Consider the following 10,102-nt stretch of genomic DNA (forward strand, 5'->3'; position numbering starts at 1 on the left):
AGTCTCATATGTCGCAGCCATTGATTTTATCTAAGCCGGTTGAAAAAGAAACTTTGTTCATCTATTTGGCGATCACAGAATATGCTGCTAGTGTTGTTCTAGTAAGAGAGGAGGAAAATGTGCAAAGAGTCGTATATTATGTAAGCAAAAGGCTAATAAGGGCAGAGCTGGGGTACCCACCCATTGAAAAATTAGCCTACTTCTTGATTTTAGCCTCCAGAAAGTTGCAGTCGTACTTCCAAGCTCACCCCATCACAGTATTAACCGACCAGCCCCTACGGCAAGTTCTGCAGAAGCCAGAAGCCGTTGGCCGATTATTGAAATGGGTAGTCGAACTTGGGCAATTTGAAATTTCTTACTTACCATAAGCAGTAGTAAAAGGGCAAGCTCTGGCCGACTTCATCGCAGAACTCACTAGGCTTCCAGATAATGAACAGACAAAATAGCCTAAGCCTCAAAGCTATGCTCCCTCTTGGAAGTTGTATATAGACGGTTCTTCTAATGAACATCATGCTTGCACCGGAGTGATTTTGGTAACACCTGAAGGACATTGATTCCACTGTGCAATCAGATTCGACTTCACAGCATCCAACAACGAAGTCGAGTATGAAGCTCGGCTCGCAGGTTTACGATTAGTCAGGGACATGAACATAAAGTCACTTGAAATCTATAGTGACTCCCAGTTGGTGGTTAATCAGATTATTGGAGAGTATCAAGCCCGGGGGCTGAAGATGGTTGCTTACTTAAACAAAGCAAAGGATTTGTTGGCACAGTTTGAAAGATATACTCTACAGCAAGTACCTCGCGACCAGAACTCAAACGTTGATGCAAAGAATGCAGACACGCTAAATATAGTGCATGTTGAGTGGCTGTCCGCACCAAGCATCAGCACAGAAGAAACTTCTCTGGTAATTCAGGCAGCAGATACATGGATGGCACCTTTCATTGAGTACTTGACGCATGGAGTATTTCCGACGAACAAAAACAAAGCAAGGGCCCGTTAGAGGCAGGCTGCTCGGTTTATCTTGGTCGACAGAATTCTATATTGAAGGGGGTACTCAATGCCACTCCTAAGATGCGTCTCAAAAGAAAAGGCCAAAGAATTAATGCGAGAGGTCCATGAAGGTTTCTGTGGGGACCACGTTGGGAGGCAAAGTTCATTGAAAAAGATCCTAAGGCAAGGGTACTTCTAGCCAATGATGAATGAAGACTCAATGGAATTTGTTTGAAAATGTGATAAGTGTCAGAGATTCTCTAAGATTCCGCGAGCAGCCCCTAATGAGCTAAAGCAGATGCAATGTCCATGGCCATTCGCAGTATGGGGAATAGACCTAATCAGGTCTTTTCCCACAAGGAAAGGCGGTGTCAAATACTTCGTGGTGGCTGTCGATTACTTCACGAAGTGGGCTGAAGCTGAGCCGCTTGCAACCATAATGGACAAAAAAGTGCTAGATTTTGTAGTCAAGAATATAGTATGTCGCTATGGATTGCCAAAAAAAATTGTCTTAGACAATGGCACGCAGTTTGTCAGTGATCTATTCATGGATTTTTGCGAACAACATGGAATTATCAAAAGCTTTTCTTCAGTTGCTCATCCGCAGGAAAATGGACAAGTCGAGGCTGTCAATAAAACACTAAAAAATACTATGAAGAAAAGGCTTGAAGAAGTGAAAGGGGCATGGCCAGAACAGTTGCCTGAAGTTCTCTGGTCGTATAGAACGCCGCATCGAACAGTAACATGTCATACTCCATTTTCCTTGGCTGATGGATATGAGGCTATGTTTCATGTTGAATTAGAACTGGCATCACATCGACGGATGGCATACGATCAAGACTCTAATAGCCAGTTATTAATGGAATCTTTGGATTTGGTCGATGAAAGGCGCGACCAAGCCCAACTCCGAGTAGCGGCTTACCAGCAAAAGGTCGCCCGGTATTTCAACTCTAAAGTACGTGAAAGAAAGTTTAATGTGGGAGATTTGGTACTTAGAAGCGTTTTCCTTAACACCCGCGACCAAGCTGCTGGAGTACTCGGACCTAACTGGGAAGGACCCTACCAAATCGAAGAAGTCCTCCATCCAGGCACTGATAAACTTGCTCGCTTAAATGAATATCTCATTCCTCGCTATTAGAATTGAGAACACATGCGCAAGTACTATCAATAAACAATTCTTCTTAAAGAATTGGCTTGTATTAATTTTACTTTTTACAAGTTTATGAACAAGGGTTAGTCAATCTTGTGACTGATCGCTTATAAGTGTAAGATCATATTCTTGATCACTCGTACAGACACGATTGTCCATTTGTTATGAGAAATAAAAGGGACTGTGCACAGCCATTCAATCTTTCCAACTATTGTATTTATTACAAGTATTTTCTCATTACGTGTGTTGTTTTGCTATAATAATCATTTTTTATATATCTCTATTACGAGCAGAAATGTTCGAACAGGTCTTGGTCAAAGAAAGTGACTGAGGACCTAAAGCTCCTCAATAACTCAGGGGGCATATAAGGTATTTAGTAAGCAAAGCATATCAACAAGTATGTAAACACACGAGCAAAATAAGTGAAAGCATGCTGCGGTACTTAGAGTATTTTTCAAAAAATTTGTTATTTTGTCAAATCAAACCAAAGTACTATGCTAAGTTCGGTCATGCGAATAGATGTTATAATAAAAGGCAAATATTATAATATCAAAAGTGAAATCCTTTACACCAAGAGCAGTTACTGCTCGGATGTAATTGTCTATTAAAAGGAAAGCTGCTCGTGCAGCAATAAAAATATAAATTGTTTTGACATCACAAACTGTAGTTCGTGTGTCTTAAACTACAGGTTAAAATTAAAGAAAAACAAGTAAAATTATGAAGCAGTAGGAGGGTCCCGAGGAGTTTGCTGGTCGATAGAGGCCCTAGCTTCCTCTTCCGCACCATCAATGCTCGTAGCCAAGGAGATTTTGGGGGAGGCTGGGATTTTCGCTCTCTCCTCTTCCTCCAAGCGAGCAAGGCACCAGTTTATTTTAGTTTGCCTCATGCGCTCAGAGAGATAGCTGAAGTCTGCCTTGTGATTTTTTTTTTCCAGATTGCGTAGAAGCAATTGGAGGTGGCTCCCTGATACCTCTCCAATTTGCTGGCATTCGTCTCCTCGAGCTCCTTGATGCGCCCCTCTAGCCCTTCAGCTTCCTTTCTGCTAGTGACCAGGTCATCCTGAAGCTTTTTGGCTTCGTGGAAGTTAAGTTTAGAAGCCTCCTTATACTTCTCTTTTTCTCCAATGGCTTTGGTCAAGGCAGCCTGGAACTACTTCAGCTCTTCAGTCAGCTTGGTTTTCTGCTCGAGTAGTTCTGCATTTTTCTTCTCAGCCATCTTGGACTCCTCGACATACCTTGCCTCAGACTCTTTAAATTGAGTAATCAAATCTCCTAAGCGGCGCCAGCTTGCGGTCATAGTTAGCATTCCCTGCAATCAGACAAAAAGATAAGGTGATGGCAGAAAATGACAAAATAATTAAATAAAGCTCAGCCATAGATAGCAGCTTACGCTGGCTATTTTGTTCAGTGTGCGGTTGATAATCTAGTCGACCTCCATGGATTCGGTGCTGTCGATGGCCTCTCGGCTGCATCGGTGCCTCAAGAGTTTGGTCATTCTCTCTTTGGTTGAGCTAAGCACGGCATTTGTGAGGACATCTCTAGTTTGGTCAAGAGGTGTCTGGTCGGCAGGTGCTGGTGGAGGAAGGTTCTGGTCGACTGGTGCTAGGGGAGATGTCTGGTCGAGGGGAGATGGAGGGGGTGTTGTTTCCTTTGAAGGAACCGCTGCTGGAGGGTCCACAGTCCAAGCCTTTTTCGTCGGAGGGGCCTTGCTGCTCTCTCCGCGGTGTTGCCTGCTCTCCTTTTTATTGCTCGAAGGAGTAGCAGGTATGCTATAAAGCTCGAACATGTCTTCAGATGACATATCTACAAGTAAGAAAACATACGAGTAGTTAGACAATATGAATAAATGTACTTACTACATCAAGAAAATAAGAGCAAGGAAATTGCAAGTAAAATACCTGAGCTACAATTACCGGTCGCTACACTATATACTGAACTACTGCTACACTCACTCTCTGGCTTGAAGAAGTCTGAATTTAAAATAGGGGTGTATTTAAAGTTGTCGTCCCCATCAAATAAATTACAGGGAATTGGAAAATTATCTAAGAGTGAAAGGTCAGTACCGTTCTCATCTGATGATTCAAGAATAGGTTCTGGGCGTTTAGAAACCTTCTGTTTGCCTTTCCCTGAAGGAGCAGGGGCAGCAGCAGCTACTGCTCATGAGGTGCTGGAAGGTTCCCTGATAATCACCCCTGTTTCCCTCCTCCTAGGAGGTTGTGACACGTCTTGGTGCTGCTCGGGAACTTCTCCGCCAATAGCATTTGCCGCTGTTGATTCCCTCACATCCTGGTGAGGTGCCAGAAGGTTGACCAGCCTTAGATTGGCCTCTGTGACCAGCTCTTTGGCACTTTTTTCTATGTCAGTCATGTTGGCCAGGGATGCTACTCGAATCTCCATCTCTGGAGTAGGAGCTGGTCGTTGCCATGGACCTGAAGAATAATAATTTTCTAAGGAATGTGCAGAAAATCTAAAAGAAATTAAACGACCAGAGAATAAAGAAATTACCTCCTTGAGTGAAGGCTAGATTGTTGGCAACAAAATCTGTTGTTAAAAAGTACTTTCCTACGTTGGACTTGTAGGTGATCTCACTCAGGAAGATGCGAGCAGATTCCTGGTGGTAAAAATGGAAGAACCCCGTGTTGTTGTGATTGGGGTTGGACTTGAGATCAAATAAGTAATTTATCTCATGCGGCGTAGGCACAAGCCACTTATTGTGGCTATACATGATATAGAGAGCAGAAATCACTCTATATCCATTTAAGGTGATCTGGAAGGGGGCGGCCTCAAAATAGTTGGCCACCCCCTGGAAGAATGGATGAAGAGGCAAGGTTGCCCCTGCCTCAATGTGGTATATCAACCAGGCGTTGTAGGCACACCCAGGCAGGTTTGCCCTCTAGTCGATGGAAGGTTTGTTTAGGGCAATCCCAGAAAGTCCATACTTTTTGAGATAATTCCCTATCATCCTAGATGTAATGTTGCTAGGAGGAGCAATGTACCATTCGACATCTAGTCGAAGGACGTCCCGAAGTTAGGCCTTTGTTTGGATTTATTGTTGAGGAGTGTTTTCGGCTCGTCTGCTAGTTGAAGGAATTTCAGCCCAAGGAGCAAGCTGGTTTGCAGGAGGAGAGCTCTTTCTTTTTCTTTTGAGCGATGGATTTTACTCGACCCATGTTTGATGGACTGGTTGAAGGTATGTTAGAGGGGGTATGGGGAAAAGGAATCTCCGGGATAAGTAATGACGGCTGATCCTGATCTTCAAGCAACTGGGCGAGCAAGTCATCATCGATCGACCTCTCACCTCCCCACAGGTCGTACATGAAAATCTGTGAACATAGAAGGGGAGATGAGAATCTACGGCTAAAAGACCAAGAAGTTTAAAGAGTTGGAATAACGTTGCTCGTGTATAAAAGTTAAGCTTTTATAGGACTAGCAGCATTCTAACAAAAACACTAAATTCTATGCTAACAGTTTGGAAAATGGATTAAAAAGCAGAAGTGAAAAAAAAAATTCAGTAAAAACTTTTCGACTCTAAAACAGCAGGAAAAACCCAGTTTTTTCTACAAGCTTAAAAATCGAATTTTTACTTCGATTTTATGCCCTAAATTAATAATCATAACTACCAAACTGATTCCTAACCCCTGAAAAGTATTATTTTCCTACCATATTAGGCTCAGATTTACATACCTATTTACCCCAAAACAATTTCTTCACACTACTACAAAATCGGGCTTTCCCGACAGTTTTTAACTGTCGCTATTGAGCAATGACAACAGTCGACTAACTGTCGTATTTGCCTATGCCGATGTAGGGGTAGCTACACCGACAGCTAAACACTGTTGCCGTTGCTGGTAATGCCAACAGTTAATAAGTATCATCGTTGCTGGCTACGCTGACAGTTAATAGGTGTCACCGTTACTGGCAATGCCGACAGTTAATAGGTGTCGCCATTGCTGGCAATGCCGACAGTTAATAGGTGTCGTCGTTGCTAGAAACGCCGACAGTTATTAGGTGTCGTCGTAACATTGAATTTATATATATAAATAATAATTTTTCGATATCTATTTTTTAAAACTTTTAATTATATTTTTAAGAATTGAAGTTTGATATAAATTTAAATAAAAAAATTACTCACATAATTAATTATTATTACCATAACTTGTAAAAAAATTATATTTATCATAATAAAAATTCATATACATACAACATTTATTCATACAATTAAAATGTAAATAATACATTAAATCTCCATGAGACTAAATAATTCTCAATAAAAATTCATTATAATATTATAAATCCATAAACTTCAAAAATAAATATTACAACAAATCTCAAAGAGACAACATAATTCTCTTCTCCAAATCACTGCAAACTCAATCATGTTTCTTTTCTCAATAATCTTTCTAATAAATCTAAGCATCCACCTTAAAAGTCAGTCTTATGATATTTCCTGGACCAATGAATTAAAGACTTCAAATTATAATTAAATAGTATATCTTACCATAATATATTGACGAATGAATGAGAGAACCAACATTAAAAATATGTAAAATTAGTTGATTAATCCCTGTTAGAGATTATTAAACAAAAATTGACCTTGTAAGAATGTCGACAAGGTTTGAGACGGTTGGGAGACCAATGATGTTGTGAATTACAGTATATCAAAATTCCCAATTTAATAATAGAATGTCCCCAATTTAATCATCATAAGGATTTCAGAAAGAAAAAAGAATAACTTATTATGGGTATTTATGACACTTTGTATGCCTTTCAAAATATGGGCATTTATGACTTATTATGCGCACAATAAGTCCTATAATCACCAACATAATAAGCATTATTTGAACATCATTGGCAAAAAATCAAAAGTAGGGTACCTAAAGCCTCAAAGCAATATAAATCTGAATACAACAAATATGGCAGCACAAAAAAACTCCTAAATCTAATATCAATATCATTATGAGTCTATTTAGTATTTAGATCTTCATGATCTTGGACTGAGCATTGGCCCATTTGACCAAGTTTTCAATCAAAATTCACTAAGGTTTGGTCTATTTCACAAATTGTCCCTTCCTCCATGTGGCATCTTCGTCCCCATGGTGGAACCCTATGCAAAACCTATTTTGCTACAATTCCCCAATCCTCTTGCCAAAGCTAGTTTTTTTTTTTTTTTGTCATATTCAACATATGACTACTTGAGCTCTATTTTAATATAAATGAAAATGAAACGTTAATCTTTCATAATTAAATCATTCATACTATTTTTTATGATTTAGTTAATGTAGTTATGGTCTTCAAGCAAAAAAAAAAAACAATTTTTATCTCTTGCCCCGTTATTTTTAATTATCATTGCTAAATTTAAAACGGACAACACTTCCCTTATATTTGTAACCTAACCATCTTTCCATGTCAATTCAAATAATTCAATCAATTCAAACAACAAACAATTTTTCTTCCTTATATCTCCCCCAGCACGCAATTATATATATCACAGAACCTACTTTCACTAAGACATGCAAGTTCTCAACCTTCCGTTATCACCGCAGCACACAATTATAATCTCATAACCTACTTCACTATGGTTGAATATATAAGATATTCAAACTCATCTAACATACACTTGTATAATATTAAAAAGAATAAAAGAATATACCTCTTCCTATCAATAGCAAGTTTTTCTAATGATCCTCACTAATTCCACTACCTAAAAATAAACATTAGTATATATATTAAGAAACATCAATTTAGTTTATGTTTCTAAATGTGCTTATCAAATTCAAACAGGGAGCCCATCCAATATTTTACATCTTTAAATTTGTCTATTTAATATTTTTCAAAATTATTTATTTATTAACAAAAATTAGATTTTGACAAACTTATTTGTTAGTAATAATATTATAGTGGCAATTTTAAAACATAACATACCAACCAATATAAATATGAATAGTTTTCTTAGTGTCCAAATTACCTTAGCATAAGAACTAATAAAATGATAACTTAGTCGTAATTCCTAGATGATAACTTATCATCTTTTATAACCTTTTACTCTCATTTCATCTCACTATATTAATCATTATTTCTCATAAATGAAATAATTAAAAATCTAATAAAAAACAATATGTTTAAAATATATAAATATATATAAACATTCACATCCCCAACTAAATTAATTAACCCTTTTAGTTCTAAATTTTTTAGCATACTGCACCATCCAATTCTTTTCTCTAACTTCCACATGTTCAACTGCATCAACATTTTCTTCTTTTTCTGCATCGTTAATAATCTCTATACTGTTCTATTTCTCCACATATTCAAAATGTTAAAAATGAATCCAAAAACTAAAATAATTGTTTCAAACTGAGTCGTAAAAGAAAATTGATACCTGGGATCCTTTGCCTTGTTTCTTCATTGGTATTTTTGGTGACATTTTCAAATTGTATCATTAGAATTTGACCACCTAAAAGTATATTATGAGAGCAGAGTTGTCTTCAGCAAACTTGAAGATAAAAGAGGATTCCAAGATATCTTCCTAATTCCAAATTATAAAAGAGGAAGTACTACATTTGGATATAATTCAATAAAATGCAAGTACACTAAACATAAAAATAACAGAAAGATTTAAACCAAAATAAGCAAAATAAAATATGAAAGATCTATAAAATTAATCTACAATTACAAAAATGTATATATGGTTTTAGTATTATTATCAAAATAGAAGTTTCAATGCATAGTACAGAATATGCAAGGAAATTAATCAATCTTTGTGATCATGATTTTTAAAGGAAATAGTGCAATGAATTAACCTTTGTATCTTCAGCACAATATCATTTTCTGGATCTTTACAATTATGAAACGTCTCCTTCAGCTTCACTAAAGATTCAATCTAACTTCTAATAACATTGCAAAAAGATATCAGGAACCACCTCCAATTTGAAATAGCATAATCCGTTGGAAAGAAAAAAAAAACAATAGTAGTATACTTTCTTTTATGTTTTCAAATGCTGATCTTGCTGGCAAAGTCCATCAGGATGATGATCACTTGAATAAAGTGAAGCACCACTGCAACAAAACAACCTAGAAAATATCATTGAATTTTATTATGCAGGGACAGACCTAGTAAATAGTGTGGGACTGAAGCTCCCCCTTTGTCTCCTCAACTTTTATGTAGAACTGGAAATGAATATACGAAATTAAGCCATGATTAAAATATGTAAAGAACTGTCTTCCCTCACCAACAAAATTGAATGTAGCTAGATTCCCAGAATAGCAACAACATCTAAATAATAATTAAGATACAAAAAGGAGATAAAGAGTACTTACCAGTTTCAGAATCCAGGTATGAACCAAAGAAAGACATTGCCCCATCTCAAGTCCCCAAAATTCATAAATACCTTAATAACAGAGGCATTCCTGTATTGATAACAAATCTCAAGGAGAATACATACAGTACAAAGAACCAAACAGAAGTGCAATTATATAGTCACCTGAGCTATTCCCCAACTGTCGACCAAGAAATAAATGCAACTTTGTCATCGACTCATCAAGTACATGTACCTTAAAATTAAAACTGACTTTTTCTTCGTAACTAATTAGAGAGAGAGAGAGAGAGAGAGAGAGAGAGAACAAAGTTAATAAACAGAAACAAAATTAACTGTTGAGAGATGATAGTGTACCGATGTTGGCGTCGTAGAGGTGTAGTTCACGGGTACCGGCGTTCGCATCGGCATCATAGAGATGACAGCGTCATTTGGAGGGCGGTTCGATGAGAGAGGAGAGAGAGCGGGTCAGAAGAGAGGGAGGGAGGTCGGAGGACATGGAAAGAAAGTGAAAAAGAAAGAAAGAGAGAGGGAAAAAGAAAGAGAGGGAAGAGGGAAAAAGAAAGGCAGGGGAAATATTTTAGACGCTGAATTTTTTTAAGGAGGCAATGCCCGTTAAAAAAATTCAAGCTGCTTTATAATTTTC

General features: G+C 37.6%; 1 long non-coding RNA gene across 1 annotated transcript; it reads right to left on the bottom strand.

The window, feature by feature from the left end:
* Window positions 1-8,850: 8,850 nt before the first annotated feature.
* Window positions 8,851-9,705, bottom strand: LOC133829303 (uncharacterized). The gene is made up of 3 exons (XR_009891673.1): window positions 9,625-9,705; window positions 9,461-9,531; window positions 8,851-9,310 (listed from the first exon to the last, which is right to left on the bottom strand). It is a non-coding gene; the product is annotated as an uncharacterized LOC133829303 (long non-coding RNA).
* Window positions 9,706-10,102: the final 397 nt, after the last annotated feature.

Source organism: Humulus lupulus, chromosome 4 (assembly GCF_963169125.1).
Source record: "Humulus lupulus chromosome 4, drHumLupu1.1, whole genome shotgun sequence".
Classification (NCBI taxonomy): Eukaryota; Viridiplantae; Streptophyta; class Magnoliopsida; order Rosales; family Cannabaceae; genus Humulus; species Humulus lupulus.